This window comes from Salvelinus sp. IW2-2015, unplaced genomic scaffold (genome assembly GCF_002910315.2).
Source record: "Salvelinus sp. IW2-2015 unplaced genomic scaffold, ASM291031v2 Un_scaffold1869, whole genome shotgun sequence".
Classification (NCBI taxonomy): Eukaryota; Metazoa; Chordata; class Actinopteri; order Salmoniformes; family Salmonidae; genus Salvelinus; species Salvelinus sp. IW2-2015.
Window position 1 is genome coordinate 1 of NW_019943233.1, and position 9,934 is coordinate 9,934.

Sequence of the window (9,934 nt, forward strand, 5' to 3'; positions counted from 1 at the left end):
TCATGCGTTCTTCACGTTGTATGTAAGTTCGGGTCCAGGTCTGTCTACATTCGTTTATTTGTTTTGTAATTATTCAAGTGTTCGTCGTGTTCTTCAGTTTTGTTTATTAAATCATTATGTATTCACAACCCGCTGCAGTTTGGTCGAATCACTACTCCTCCTCTTCGTATGAAGAGGAGGAGGAAGCCCGTTACAATGACACTGGTGAGGAGGAGAGAGGCCAGGAAAATGACAGTGAAGATGCATTAGAGGAGGAAGTGTCAGAAGTTGAAGACAACACAGAATATGATCCAGACCAATAGTCAACCGATGTGGAACAATCCAGTGATGAGGAAGAGGGCCCTGCTGAGGTTGTTGTTACATTCCAGTGATGAGGAAGAGGGCCCTGCTGAGGTTGTTGTTACGTTCCAGTGATGAGGAAGAGGGCCCTGCTGAAGTTGTTGTTACATTCCGGTCAAAGAATGGGAATTTGTCCTGGTATTCATTCCCACCTGAGAGAAGAGGTCGGCTGTCGGCTGGAAATGTTATCAGGATGACCCCAGGGCCAACGAGATACGCCATATCCCGAGTTGATGACATAAAATCCTGCCGCTATTTAAACATTTGAAATGGTTTCACAACAAATGTCCTTGTTAAACTTTGACACAAAGTAGTCTGTGATAAATAGCACAATATGTTTCATCTGAGTATTTGTTTTTGTCAAAATAATCCATACATTATGCTTTTCTTTACTCAAAAACGAGTTGTACGAGCTCAGGTCAATGAGGCCTACAGGCCATATATAGCAAACAGAAGTTCAAAACTTGTAATGTTCACAAGAACTGAAGTTGATAAAAAGATCTAACACAACATTAGGTGATAATATATGTATTATTATGGATTTATAATCAGCTATAATGGGGTGGTCATTTTGGACCGGGAACACAGAATGAATTAACAGGAAACAAACACAACAGGAGGGTTAATGCTTTTCTTTCATCCTCTGTCTCTCTCTCTCTCTGCTTGCCCTCTGTCCGTATCTCCGTTCTGTCTCTTTGTTAGTTTGCATGCGGTGCTATCTGTTTATTGACTGGTGTCCACTCTGTTTTGGTTGCTAGTTAAAGGAGCTGTCGCATTGATTATCTGACTACCGGTACTGCGTGTGTGTTCAGTGTGTGTGTTCAGCGTGTGTGTTCAGCGTGTGTGTTCAGCGTGTGTGTTCAGTGTGTGTTCAGTGTGTGTGTTCAGTGTGTGTGTTCAGTGTGTGTGCCTATTTGTTCAGTGAGCTCTATTTTAACAAATCTAACTGCTGGCGATAATGCTTTAAGTCCAGGGGTGTCCGAAATATTTTTGCTACTTTCACAGCCGTTATTACGTGCGCAATAGCTGGCGGTGGCGCGAAATGGTTGGCCTTTGATAAATAAACAAGTTGTAGGTGTGCCAAGGGCTTGGCCACTCACTGGCCAATCAAGGCATTCCATGGCTTAGTAGTGTATGCGTTAGTCTCAAGTTCTGTAAGTTATTGATGGTCTTGGCGTTGTCATCCAACTCTAAATCGCCTGGGGGCACAGAATATTATCATCCGAGTCCATTGTGTTGATTGCTACTCCGGTTTATTGAATACCATAGGCTACAATAACAAGTGACAGCAACAACTGTGAGACTCAGAATTGAGCTCAATTGCATCCTGTTTTCATTGATCATCCTCGAGATGTTTCTACAATTTTATTGGAGTCCATCTGTGGTCAATTCAATTGATTGGAAATGATTTGGAAAGGCACACACCTGTCTATACAAGGTCCCACAGTTGACAGTGCATGTCAGAGCAAAAACCAATCTAGAAGAAAAAGAAACGCACACCTATTTAGGCGAGGTGCTGGCTAGCGGAGTAGAAAACTTAAAAATAAAGGAGAGCAAAAACCAAGCCATGAGTTTGAAGGAATTGTCCGTAGAGCTCCGAGACAGGATTGTGTAGAGGAACAGATCTGGGGAAGGGTACCAACAAAGAACACAGTGGCCTCCATCACTCTTAAATGGAAGAAGTTTGGAACCACCAAGACTCTTCATAGAGCTGGCTGTCACGTTCGTCATACGAAAGAGACCAAAGCGCATCTTCTTTAATGAAAACGAAGAACAAGAAACAAACTAATACAAAAAAATAACAAAACGAACGTGAAGCTAAATATAACGAGTGCAGACATGCAACATCACATAGACAATCACCCACAAACCAAACTGGAAAATGGCAACCTAAATAGGATCCCCAATCAGAGACAACGATAAACAGCTGCCTCTGATTGGGAACCAATCCAGGCCACCATAGACCTACATATGCCTAGACTACACACACAACCTAGACATACAAAACCCTAGACCAGACAAAAACACACATACCACACTTGTCATACCCTGACCTAACCAAAATAATAAAGAAAACAAAGATAACTAAGGTCAGGGCGTGACACTGGCAGCCTGTCCAAACTGAGTAATTGGGGGAGAAGGGCCTTGGTCAGGGAGGTGACCAAGAACCCGTTGGTCACTGTGACAAAGCTCCGGGCTTCCTCCGTGGAGATGGGAGAATCTTCCAGAAGGACAACCATCTCTGCAGCACTCCACCATTCAGGCCTTTATGGCAGAGTGGCCAGATGGAAGTCACTCCTCAGTAAAAGGCACATGACAGCCCGCTTGGAGTTTGCCAAAAAGCACCTAAAGGACTCAGACCATGAGAAACAACAGTCTCTGGTCTGATGAAACCAAGATTTAACTCTTTGGCCTGAATGCCAAGCGTCACATTTGGAGGAAACCTGGCATCAACCCTACAGTGAAGCATGGTGGTGGCAGCATCATGCTGTGGGGCGTTTTTCAGCAGCGGGGACTGGGAGACTAGTACAGAGAGATCCTTGATGAAAACCTGCTCCAGAGTGCTCAGGACCTCAGACTGGGGCGAAGGTTCACCTTCCAACAGGACAACGACCCGAAGCACACAGCCAAGACAACGCAGGAGTGGCTTCGGGACAAGTCTCTGAATGTCCTTGAGAGCCAAAGCCACAGCCCGGACTTGAACGCGATCGAACATCTCTGGAGAGACCTGAAAATAGCTGTGCAGCGACTCTCCCCATCCATCCTGAGAGAGCTTGAGAGGATCTGCAGAGAATAATTGGAGAAACTCCCAAAATACAGGTGTGCCAAGCTTGTAGCGTCATACCCAAGAAGACTCAAGGCTGTAATCACTGCCAAAGGTACTTCAACAAAGTGCTGAGTAAAGGATCTGAATACTTCTGTGTGATTATTTTTTATTTTTTTTACATTCTACAAACCTGTTTATGGGATATTGTGTGTAGACAACAATTTAATCAATTTTAGAATACGTCTGTAACGTAAGAAAATGTGTAAAAGTCAACGGGTATGAATCATTTCTGAATGCACTGTAGATTAAAAGGGGATGTCCGATTCCTTGGTGAATGCATTGGTCTTAAATATCCCCACCAGCACAAAGTGAAATTGGAACTTTGGCGCATGTTTAAGCACACCTCAGACATTGCCACCCCAAGCAAGCTTCGTTAGTTTGCATGCCGTGCTATATGTTTATTGACTGGTGTCCACTCTGTTTTGGTTCCCAGTTTAAGGAGCTGTCGCATTGATTATCTGACTACCGTGCTGTGGGTGTGTTCAGTGTGTGTTCAAGTTGAAGTGTGCGCATTAGTTCAGTCTGGTAAATGGCCCTAGGGTTTGCAAATATAAGAGTGCCGGTTTTAACAGGTCAAAACTGCAAACAAGTGGCTCAACGCCAAAAATAGAGCCCGCTGTGTGTATACAGTCGTGGCCAAAAGTTTTGAGATTGACACAAATATTAAAGTCTGCTGCCTCAGTTTGTATGATGGCAATTTGCATGTACTCCAGAATGTTATGAAGAGTGATCAGATGAATTGCAATTAATTGCAAAGTCCCTTTTTGACTTGCCAATATAACTGAATCCCCCAAAAACATTTCCACTGCATTTTAGCCCTGCCACAAAAGGACCAGCTGACATCATGTCAGTGATACTCTCGTTAACACAGGTGTGAGTGTTGACGAGGACGAGGCTGGAGATCACTCTGTCATGCTGATTGAGTTCGAATAACAGACTGGAAGCTTCAAAAGGAGGGTGGTGCTTGGAATCATTGTTCTTCCTCTGTCAAACATGGTTACCTGCAAGGAAACACGTGCCGTCATCATTGCTTTGCACAAAAAGGGCTTCACAGGCAAGGATATTGCTGCCAGTAAGATTGCACCTAAATCAACCATTTATCGGATCATCAAGAACTTCAAGGAGAGCGGTTAAATTTTTGTGAAGAAGGCTTCAGGGCGCCCAAGAAAGTCCAGCAAGTGCCAGGACCGTCTCCTAAAGTTGATTCAGCTGTGGGATTGGGGCACCACCAGTACAGAGCTTGCTCAGGAATGGCAGCAGGCAGGTGTGAGTGCATCTGCACGCACAGTGAGGCGAAGACCTTTGGAGGATGGCCTGGTGTCAAGAAGGGCAGCAAAAGAAGCCACTTCTCTCCAGGAAAAACATCATGGACAGACTGATATTCTGCTAAAGGTACAGGATTGGACTGCTGAGGACTGGGGTAAAGTCATTTTCTCTGATGAATCCCCTTTCCGATTGTTTGGGCATCCGTAAAAAAGCTTGTCCGGAGAAGACAAGGTGAGCGCTACCATCAGTCCTGTGTCATGCCAACAGTAAAGCATCCTGAGACCATTCATGTGTGGGGTTGCTTCTCAGCCAAGGGAGTGGGCTCACTCAACATTTTGCCTAAGAACACAGTTATGAATAAAGAATGGTACCTCCGAGAGCAACTTCTCCAACCATCCAGGAACAGTTTGGTGATGAACAATGCCTTTTCCACGATGATGGAGCACCTTGCCATAAGGCAAAAGTGATAACTAAGTGGCTCGGGGAACAAAACATCGATATTTTGGGTCCATGGCCAGGAAACTCCCCTAGACCTTAATCCCATTGAGAACTTGTGGTCAATCCTCAAGAGGCGGTGGACAAACAAAAACCCACAAATTCTGACAAACTCCAAGCATTGATTATGCAATAATGTGCTGCCATCAGTCAGGATGTGGCCCAGAAGTTAATTGACAGCATGCCAGGGCGGATTGCAGAGGTCTTGAAAAAGAAGGTCAACACTGCAAATATTGACTCTTTGCATCAACTTCATGTAATTGTCAATAAAAGCCTTTGACACTTATGAAAGTCTTGTAATTATACTTCAGTATCCATAACATCTGCACAAATATATCTAAAGACACTGAAGCAGCAAACTTTGTGGAAGTTAATATTTATGTCATTCTCAAAACTTTTGGCCACGACTGTACGCACTTTTTCCAACATGCAGTCTTTGATTCACTTTGTCTGTGTTAGACTAATACAATCTATCTCTGTAAGTTTATGTCTGTCCCTCTGGCTGTCCAACTGTCCGTCTGTCCTTTCCTCCATTCATCTGTCTATCTGAGTGAGAGTGAGAGGGAGAGGGAGAGGGAGAGGGAGAGGGAGAGGAGAAGGAAGAGAGAGGAGAGAGGAAGGGCAAAAGAGAGGGAGAGGGCATAAGAGAGGGAGAGGGCATAAGAGAGGGAGAGGGCATAAGAGAGGGAGAGGCAAGAGAGGGAGAGGGCATAAGAGAGGGAGAGAGCATAGAGAGGGAGAGATAAGAGAAGGAGAGAGCATAAGAGAGGGAGGGGCATAAGAGAGGGAGAGAGCATGAAGAGAGGGAGAGGGCATAAGAGAGGGAGAGGGCATAAGAGAGGGAGAGGGCATAAGAGAGGGAGGGGCATAAGAGAGGAGAAAGCATAAGAGAGGGAGAGGGCATAAGAGAGGGAGAGGGCATAAGAGGGGAGAGAGCATAAGAGAGGAGAGAGCATAAGAGAGGGAGAGGGCATAAGAGAGGAGAGAGCATAAGAGAGGGAGAGGCATAAGAGAGGAGAGAGCAATAAGAGAGGAGAGAGCATAAGAGAGGGAGAGGGCATAAGAGAGGGAGAGAGCATAAGAGAGGGAGAGCAAGAGAGAGGCATAAGAGAGGGAGAGGGCATAAGAGAGGGAGAGAGGCATAAGAGAGGGAGAGGGCATAAGAGAGGGAGAGGCATAAGAGAGGGAGAGCATAAAGAGGGAGAGAGCATAAGAGAGGAGAGGGCATAAGAGAGGGAGAGAGCATAAGAGAGAGGGAGAGAGGGAGAGAGAGCATAAAGAGAGGGAGAGAGCTAAAGAGAGGGAGAGAGGGAGAGAGCATAAGAGAGGGAGAGAGGAGATAGCATAAGAGAGGGAGAGAGCATAAGAGAGGGAGAAGAGCATAAGAGAGGGAGAGAGGAGAGGCATAAGAGAGGGAGAGAGGGAGATAGCATAAGAGAGGGAGAGAGCATAAGAGAGGAGAGGATAAGAAGAGGGAGAGGAGAGGAGAGGGCATAAGAGAGGGGAGAGGGCATAGAGAGGAGAGAGCATAAGAGAGGGAGAGGGATAGAGAGGAGAGAGCATAAGAGAGGAGAGAGGAGAGGAATGAGAGGGAGAGAGCATAAGAGAGGGAGAGAGGGAGAAAGCATAAGAGAGGAGAGAGGGAAGATGCATAAGAGAGGGAGAGAGCATAAGACAGGGAGAGAGGTAGAGAGCATAAAGAGGGAAGATAGCATAAGAGGGAGAGAGAGATGAGAGCTAGAGAGAGAGTTATAAACAGACTATAAATCCAAGGCAGCTGATTATCACTGCAGACGCCATAATGTGTTCTCATTTGCATATAGTGCCAGTCAGCGCCCTCCCAAACCCAGCTGGGAGCTTCTGGGAAAGTAATGGCGGCATAGAACAGTCATGATGGCAGCCTTCTCCATCTGGATCTTTGGTAGTGGAGGAGATGTATGATGCACCATCCCCCTCTGGTGTTTTCCAGCGGTACTGTCACAATGAAATATGAAACCAGTAAGAATGAGCAAAAATATATGGGTATCTGGTGCATTTAAATGTTAAATTATTTACATGTAATGTATTTTTTTCTCATTTTCTCTATTTGTATCATGCACTGCAGTACAACAGAAGGTAGAAAAATATGCTCTTATCATGGTTGTGTGTGTGTGTGTGTGTGTGTGTGGTGTGTGTTGTGTGTGTGTGTGTGTTGTGTGGTGTGTGTGTGTGTGTGCGTGCGTGCGTGCGTGCGTGCGTGCGTGCGTGCGTGCGTGCGTGCGTGCGTGCGTGCGTGCGTGCGTGCGTTGCGGCGCGTGTGTTGTGTGTGCGCGTGTCTGTGTGTTTTGTGTGTGTGCGCGTGTGTGTTTCCCCAGGTTTCGTGCTGCAGTACTCGGTGGACAACATAGAGGGGTGGAGGGATGTGTTCATCAGTTCCAGTGAGAGGTCCTTCAAGCTGGACAACCTACGCTGTGGCACCTGGTACAAGGTCAAACTGGCCGCCAAGAACAGCGTGGGAGCGGGACGCATCAGTGAAATCATCGAGGCTAAGACCCACGGACGAGGTGAGGGTTAGGGGGAGAGGAGGAGGATGGACCGGGTGATACAGGGACAATGGGAAGTGTTTAGGGGACAGGAGAGGCAAAGATGGGCAGAGAGGGAGGGAGCTGAAGTGGATGGTTATAGCTGTGAGAGGGGTAAATGCGGTGGACAGGTAGATTCATAGAATTCAGTCACACTTACCATATCATAATATTTCAAGACATTTAAAAAAAATAATGTGAAGTGAGAACTAACACCTTCCTGCCCCCGACCTCTTCCAGAGCCCCAGTTCAATAAGGACCATCCGGTGTTCACCCACGTCAACTCTACCCACGCCCGGCTCAACCTGCAGGGCTGGGCGAGCGGTGGCTGCCCCATCACGGCCGTGCTGCTGGAGTTCAGACCTAAGGGGAACTGGGCGTGGCAGAGCGTGCGCACCAACGCCACGGCCGACGTGTTCCTGGCTGAGCTCCGCGAGGCCACCTGGTACGAGCTGAAGATGAAGGCGTGTAACAGCGCCGGCTGTGGGAACCAGAGCTCTCAGTTTGCCACGCTGGACTACGACGGCAGTGAGTACAAGCTGGTTTGTTTTCTCTGGCCTGTGTGGTCCAGTGGTTCGGACTGCTGAGGCTAGCACACGTACCAGAGGCAGCATGGGTTCGGATCTGCCCTTCTGACTCGCAGTCTTTCCTGTCTCCTCTTCACTGTCGTATCTCAATAACAGAAATAAAACCCACAAAAGAACAACATGTCTCTTTTTAAAAATGGATAATAACGTCTTAGAGCAGGAGAACAATTGGTGAAGAAAAAAAATATATGTTTAAGTTAAATGACCTTATCGAAGGAGTTGATTTAAGCAATAAGGCCCGGGGGGGTGTGGTATATGGCCTGCATACCCGTGGTATAGCCGTGGTATATTTGCCATATACCACAAACCCCCAATGTGCCTTATTACTATTAGAATTATTATTATTTTTAATTATAGGGGGTAGATCAGCTTTAATATTGCAGATAGATTGTAGCTTCCATCAATGTAATTGTCGGCATCATTTCCAATTCACCATATATATTTTGCAAATATATACAGTAAAAGTTTGGACGCACCTCCTCATTTAAGGGTTTTCCTTTATTTTCACAACTTTCTACATTGTAGAATAATAGTGAAGGCATCAAAACTATGAAATTACACATATGGAATCATGTGGTAACCAACAAAGTGTTAAACAAATAAAGAATAACGCTTAGGCCTCTACTTCCAGCTTATACATACCATATACATTTTACAGGCACAGTCTATTTTAAAATAGTTCTATTTTGTTTGTTTTTACTCCTGTCCTTCCTCAAACCTCAACCTCTCCCATCTATTTATTTCACAAAAGTTCTGAACCTATACGTTTTATGGAAACAGTATGTTTTACATTAATTTTCTTGTTGTTATTAGTTGTTATTAGTCCCACCCTTCAGCTCCATTCAACCCCTCCCATCTATCTCTTAACACCATCCATATTGAAGTTCTATTTGCCATATATTTTTCAACTGTGCTGTGATGTTTCACAAAAGTACTGAACCTTTCTATTCTCATCGTTTCTACAGATGGTAAATGATTATTATTATAAGTATTATTATATTATTGATTGATTGACTATGAATTTTCAGATCATCCAGTAGTGCTCTCTGCAGAGTTAGCTCTAGGTAAATGTTACAAATGTTTAGCCATTCCTGGACCTGTGACCAAAAACAAGCTAGATATGGACCGTACCAAAACAAATGATCTAATGATTCTTCGCAACAATATATGCTAATAATTTCAATTGAAAAATTGAAGTTTTGAATCCGGCGTCGTTTTGCGTGTCAGTCCATAAACCATGAATTGGTACGTTGAAAATCTCTTCCCAACTATTTTGCAATCTATATGGGAGAGTTGTGAATTTTTTGGTCCTTAAATGAAACTGGTATACTTTTTTATTTATCACAATTTTTTTAACCAATTATGATCTTTGATGCAGAGCCGACAGACAAGTTCTCTACATTCCCCCCATTCCACTTACCTCTTCCATTTGTGCGGTAATGCTGAGATTAGTTGGTTGTAATTTACATTTTAATTTTAATTTTATATGGAAATAATTTCCATATATTTTTGTTAGCTGCATATGAGACATAACTCCACCAGTCCTATTTAATATATCCTTTACAAAGATTATACCTTTTATATATTTATTTTTTCATATATATTTTTTTTATATTAGTATAATTGAGTTTAACCACAATATTTGTTGTATTATTTGTTCTGTTTTTTTTCTGGTCGAAATTGAATTGAATTTAATTGAAATTACAACCAACTTTCTATGGCTTTTTTTTTTATATCGATATTTGGGAGATGATTTCCTTTTCAAATAACTGAAAGGGAGAGATTATAATCTGAATAAAGTGAGAGGTTGTAATCTGAATAAAGTGAGAGGTTGTAATCTGAATAAAGTGAGAGGTTGT

General features: G+C 44.1%; 1 pseudogene; it reads left to right on the forward strand.

Annotated features, from left to right (window-relative positions):
• Positions 1–7,277: 7,277 nt before the first annotated feature.
• The window catches only part of LOC112072269 (cell adhesion molecule DSCAML1-like), a 10,638-nt pseudogene continuing 7,981 nt past the window's right edge, over positions 7,278–9,934 (forward strand).